This window comes from Vicugna pacos, chromosome 11 (assembly GCF_048564905.1).
Source record: "Vicugna pacos chromosome 11, VicPac4, whole genome shotgun sequence".
In the NCBI taxonomy this organism is placed as follows: domain Eukaryota; kingdom Metazoa; phylum Chordata; class Mammalia; order Artiodactyla; family Camelidae; genus Vicugna; species Vicugna pacos.
Window position 1 is genome coordinate 32,325,087 of NC_132997.1, and position 5,913 is coordinate 32,330,999.

The window sequence follows — 5,913 nt, forward strand, 5'->3', positions numbered from 1 at the left end:
AATAATCAGTTTACTGTAAAATGCCTGAAAAGAACTCAGTGTTGAAAAGAAGCACACCTTGGCCAAAAAGCAGGTGACCTGGAATTCGGAGTACCTGAGGTCAGGCTCCTCTTTGCTGCCCATCGGCCTGCGGCCACGGCCACTTCACCTCCACGTAGCTCAGAAGGCGACTTGGTCTAGGTGGGGTGACGTCCAAAGCACGTTTCTAGCTCGAAGATTATGTTGCATCTTTGATTTTTTTCTATATCCATTGATACATTTGTAAGGCTTGGTAAGAGTGGATGGAAAGGAGAGTGCATCCGTGTTAATTTTCCAAGATAAACTTGGCTTCCGGTGGTCTGTTCCTCATCTTTTACTTGCTTCACTCTTGCTTTGTTTCCTTGTCTCTTTTTCTTTTTATGGATGTAAACATAAAATCATCATTTCTTTCCCTTCAACTTTTTTAATTAGGAAAGTTAAAACCCATGTCTTTGGTGCAGAGCTGGACTCAGGCTGTGCGCTGACCACGGCATCGTCTTCTGTAGAGGTTACTGCATACTTCTGACCAGCTCTCTGAACCCAGCGGTTCAGGAGCAATACCATGTTGCACATCTTTAAATCACTGAAAAGATCTCACTCATTTGCAATCCATGAAATTTAATCTGGGGAAGCACAGAAAGCAAGGAGGTGCTTCACCTCGTGTTACTTGAAAAGTGCTTTGATTGTCAATCACAGAGGAAGCAATGAATAAAAATCCGTTATTAGCATTGCTGTTACTAAGTGGATCAGGCTTAAGAAGAGACACGCTTTAGGCTGTCAGTCAGTTTCCTGGTCGGGGAAATACCATTTTTAGGAGTGTTTGGAGATGGGCTCCTGCAAAGGAGAGAGAAGGTGCAAAACTAGCTGCTGGGGGCACTGAAAATGCTCCTCACTGTGCGTTCGCTTAGTAACAGTCTTTGAAAAAGGAAACAATCAGGTAAAAATGTTAAAGCAACTTCCACATCGATAAACAAGTACTGAGGCAAAGAACCTTCACTTTGGAAATACAGTAACTATTTGTACAAATGTGACTTTCAGGTACTTAACAGACAGTACTCCTAAAATTATATGGTGGATGGAAAACCAGAAGAACCCAAATGCAAAAGGCATGTTATTTTAAAGCAATGGCTATAAGAAACTGTGTGGATAATGAGAAAAGAAGCATCATTCAGTGGGAACTCAACACCCATTCAAATAACATCAATTCCATATCTGCTGTCAGTAAGGACTCTGGTAGACATGGACTTCAGGGTCTCAGAGATAAAGGAAAATGCCAACTTCATTTCATAGGAAAAAAGATTTTTAGAGCCTCAGAAAAAGTCAAATAGGCAACGCTCCTTCTGCTACCTACACATTTGAATAGCAGTTCTTTGGCATTAGGATATCCAAGATTGCAAAGGACAGCAGCTACCTCCAACGGAAGCAACAGCCGTGTTTTGTGAACCTTCCAAAGAGCCGTGTGTACACAGTGGTCCCCATGTGTCAGCAGGAGAGGGATTCCCGGACCCCCAGGGGGGCCTGGAAGCTCCGACAGCACCAGACCGTGTCTAGACTGTGTTTCTTCCCGCGCAGACAGACCTCTGACGGAGGCCACCTTATAAATCCGGCTCAGGAAGAAATGAGTAACAGCTGATGATGAGATGGAGCAATTGTAACAGTATACTGCGGCGGCAGTTACGTGTAGGTGGCCTTTCTTTCTCTAAGCACCTGTGCAGGTGTAATCATGCCCTTCTGTCTTCGTAGCTAAGCCCTCATCCCGCACTGTGGCCACAACGCTTGCAGTCTAAGGTGTGACAGCCACACGGGCACGCATTTCTTCTCATCCTTCACGATTTCAGTGATAGCAGATTCACTCTCACTGTGCATCTAAGCAATCTCTATACAGTGGTTTTCTCCTGTCCTTATTAAAGTGGAGAATGTTCTCCTTGCCACTTGTAGGAAGCACCTTACAGCGGCTTTTTGGCATATCTGAATTTCCAGCATCCCTGCCCTCGGGCTTTGGGTCCATGCAGTGCAGTACGGGCGACTTGAACATGAGCCCTGGGGGCCGTGGCAGACGGTCTCATAGCCCCGCTGCTGCCAAGCGGCTGACGGGCAGGATGTGCTGACGCCACAGGTGGGACGGAGCCGGACGGCACGGGTTTCATCGCGCCACTCAGAATGGCATGGGATTTAAATCTCATGAATTTTTTATTTCTGGAATTTTTCATTTAATATTTTCGGACCATGGTTGACCTTGGGTAACTGAAACCTTGGAAAGCAAAACTGTGGATGAGGGGGGACAACTGTGTACTTTCTGAATGTGCCCTTTCAATGGCATACTCTCATGAACTATACTAAGAAGCTCTTCTGCTGCCAACCATCTTTTAAGGAATCAAACTTTATCAGACCAAATATACAGAATACTTATATGCCCAAATTCTACCCCAGGTAACTTGAGGCCATAGTGTATATGCACTGGTTACAATGCAAAATAATAAAACAGTGTTTCCCTGCCTTTTCCTCTGTTCCCTCACCCATTCTTCCTTTTATGAAAATAAATATATTAAATACGTTACTCTAGAATCTTAATGTCGCCTGAAGATTAAATGGCAGCCAGGTACTTTCTTAGAGACATTTAGAAGATGAAAGTACTTAGAACGTTGAGGGTTTTAAAAGCACGATGTTTCAAACCTATTATGTTATTTTCTAATATCTCTTATTTTAAATTGTAAATTTATTTTGTCTTTGAGAGGCGAAAAAGGAAAAATTGCAAGAGGAAAAAAAGCCTTACAGAAAAAAAGCACGATAGTTTGATTTGGTTATTTCCAGGAAACTAATGAGTCAACATAAATTCTAAAAAGAGTCCATATTTTAACCCGTTTATTGGCAGTACACTAACTTGGAAAAATAACCTTAAGAGAATTAGAGGATTCTGGGGAAGTTACACCCTAAGTACAATAATGCATTTTCTTTTTCCCAGAAGTCGCCTTGTGTGTGTGTGTGCGCGCGCGCGTGCGTGTGCTGGTGTGTGTAAGTGTGTGAGTGCGCACGACAGGTGTGTGTATTGGGTGTAAGAGGGGAGAGGAATCTGACTCGCTAATTAATCCATAAAGATACGAGGGGCTCTCTAGTCTGTTTCCAGGGTGCCAGACGGGGGCACAGGAGGAGAGGACCTGCAGGCTGAGGGGAGAGCTGCCCGTCTGAGGGGCCACGAGCAGCACGCAGCCTGACCTGCTACCTCGCTGAGGGCGCTCAGCTAGCGTGCATGCTGTGTCTGCTCGGTCGTCTGTTCACGTAGCCGCCTGTTTCATCTGTGCTCACCCACTCTGCGTGTATTTATCGAGTGTCTACTATTTGTTGGAACAATCCTGGTATTGGGGTGCAGTGGCAGCAGAACACAGTCGTGCTCCTCATGAAATGATCAGTCCGTCTGGAATTAGGGTGGTGGATGTGTGATGGGGAGGGAATTATCAAGAACTGAAACATAAAACTCTCTTTCAGGAAAACATACAGAAAGTAGAGGCTGTATCAAGCTTAATCTTGTTGGAAAATCTCAGAATCTTCCCGAAGGCAGTGGTATTTGAACTCAACCGGAAAGAAGCGAAGGAGTTAATGAGCTCAGTGGACCACAGTCTTGGGAAGGGCCAAAGTCCCCGAGGCAGATGGCAGTGGGTTCATCTAGGAGCTGCATGCTGGACGATCTGACTGGAATGGGAGAAGGAGTTTTTCCGCGGTACAGCAGGACGCCAGAGGCGCTGACGGCGACCAGGTTTTGTCCTTAAAGCTGAGGGAAGTTATCGGCTGAAGTGTCTAACAGAGAGGGGCTTGATTAGATCTGGAGTGTGTAAAAGGTCCCCACGACTCCAGTCTGGAAAATGGACTAACGGCCCCAAAGCAAGCAGACAGAGTCTGCTACCAGCTGCCTGCCATCGCCGAGGAAAAGCCTGGTGCTGGGCAGGGAGAGGAGGGCAGATGCGTGATGTATTTGTGCTATCACGACAGGCACTGGGGTGCAGTGGCCAAGTCTGAGAGCCCGACAGCCCGTTGCCACGGGCTAGTTTGTGCTGGATACATTGCATCTGAAGAGCGTTTGAACTGCCCAAACGGAGACTCGGAGCAGCATCCGGGTGGGTGTGACTGGTCTTGGACAGGAGGTTTGGACTTGGGGTCAGCATTGTGTATGTGACATCTGGAACCCCGTGGAAGGGCTAGCCAGAATCACGTGGAAACCTGAAGGAAAAGAAAATCGCAGCATTAACTGGGTAGAAGGAAGGCGCCGTAGAAGCAGCCGGGAGGAGGAAGCAGGGAGCGAGGGAAACGGCAGGAAAGGGGGTGGTGCTTTGCTCGCTTTGGTTTCACTTGGGACGATATGAAAAACTGCAGAGGTAAAGACTGAGCATGTTCATTGTCCGGAACGTGGAGGGTCGTGGGCGTTACTGGGGCCTCTGGGGAACGCCGTGTTGAGGCCCAGCAGGAGCGGAAGGGGAACTGCCTTGGGTTCAGGAGCAAGGGACCGGGAGGAGAGAGAGTGGGTGAGGGCGGTGCTGCAGGGGGAGCTGAGACATCCCCCGGCCCTGTGCCCCCCCCCCCCCGTCAGGATGGGGCGCAGTCGGGCACGTGGGAATCCTGACGGGGAAGGAGCCGGTGAGAAGGAAATGCTGAAGGCAGGAAATTGTAGGAAACACAGGAAGTGTTAGACGGGGAGACGCAGTAGGAGCCACTAGGGTCACCGTGGTCCCATCGGGCCTGTCGCTCAGAGCTGGGGTGCGGCTTTTCCTGCCTCCGCTCTGCCTCATGCTGGAGGGTTCTGTAGGACTCCGCCTGTTTAGCACCGATACAGGGAATGTTGCAGCTCTCGGCTGAGTCCCTGGGATGCACCTTGCCAACCGTGGCTACTTGGCTTCATGCAGGAAAGGATTCAAGAGTGAGCCACAGCTGAGTGAAGGTGGATGTATCCAGAGAGACGCCCGTTCCATAGTCAGTTCAGGCTGTTTCCAAAGGCCGGACGTGGGGGTGGGTAGTTTTTCTGGGCTCGGTGACGTCATATGCTGACAAGTGGGAGGACCGTTCCCACTGCTTTGGGGCAGGGCTGGGAGCCCAGGATGGGCCGTCACTCACCCTTTGACCTTCCATGGGCAGCCTGGAAACTGCCCTGGCACCTGTGGGAGTGTCACTTGGCAGCTGCTGTATCCAGTGAGTGTGCGCTGATGCTCACGGTCTACTGGGAGGTGACCCTTCCGCCATCTTGGTGCTGATGGCTGTGCCAGTCCTGTAACGGCTGCGCCCTGCCCCCTCCCTCCTGTCTCAGGGGACTTTCATTCTCATCTCTTAATCAGCTTGAGACTGCTGAACCTCTGCTCACCTACCCCGCGTGAGCTTGAGGCAAGTCTGCCTTGCTCTGCTGATTCTCCGCTGCGTCCCTAACTGTTTCATCAGCCTCTGACTCTACATGGTTATTAGCAAATATCCTGAGTTGGAAGGCAGCTCACGTGATTCTAGCTCCCATCTCTGGGATTCCCTTTCCTCTGAGGCGACCTTGGCCTCTCAAATCCTGTTTCTTCAGTGACTCTGCAAAGGGTTCAAGTTGATTTTGTATTTTATCCAGCTGTCTCCTTGTGGCCTTGCTGGAAGCTCCTCCATCCTGTTCCAAAGAGGCAGAGCGGTGCTTCTTCTAACTCTGAATACTATGTGTGACCCCGTAAAACCCACAGAAGTTGTGCTCCAGATGTTCCCTTCTTTTATACAGTATTAAAAGTAAAGTTCTTTTAACTAAAGCCCCCTTTTCCCTTAGGTCAGGGCACAGTCTTCTAGAAACTGATAAACAAGGACCAGCAGTCTGGGTTCTACCCACAGTTCTCAGGCCGTGGGTTTCAGAACGTGGTCTGTGGAGGGAGGCCGTGTTTTCTCATCTCA

General features: G+C 49.0%; 1 long non-coding RNA gene across 1 annotated transcript; it reads right to left on the minus strand.

Annotated features, from left to right (window-relative positions):
- Positions 1 to 2,865: 2,865 nt before the first annotated feature.
- LOC140699266 (uncharacterized) lies at positions 2,866 to 5,235 on the minus strand. The gene is made up of 2 exons (XR_012077312.1): positions 5,119 to 5,235; positions 2,866 to 4,230 (listed from the first exon to the last, which is right to left on the minus strand). It is a non-coding gene; the product is annotated as an uncharacterized lncRNA (long non-coding RNA).
- Between the last annotated feature and the right edge of the window lie 678 nt (positions 5,236 to 5,913).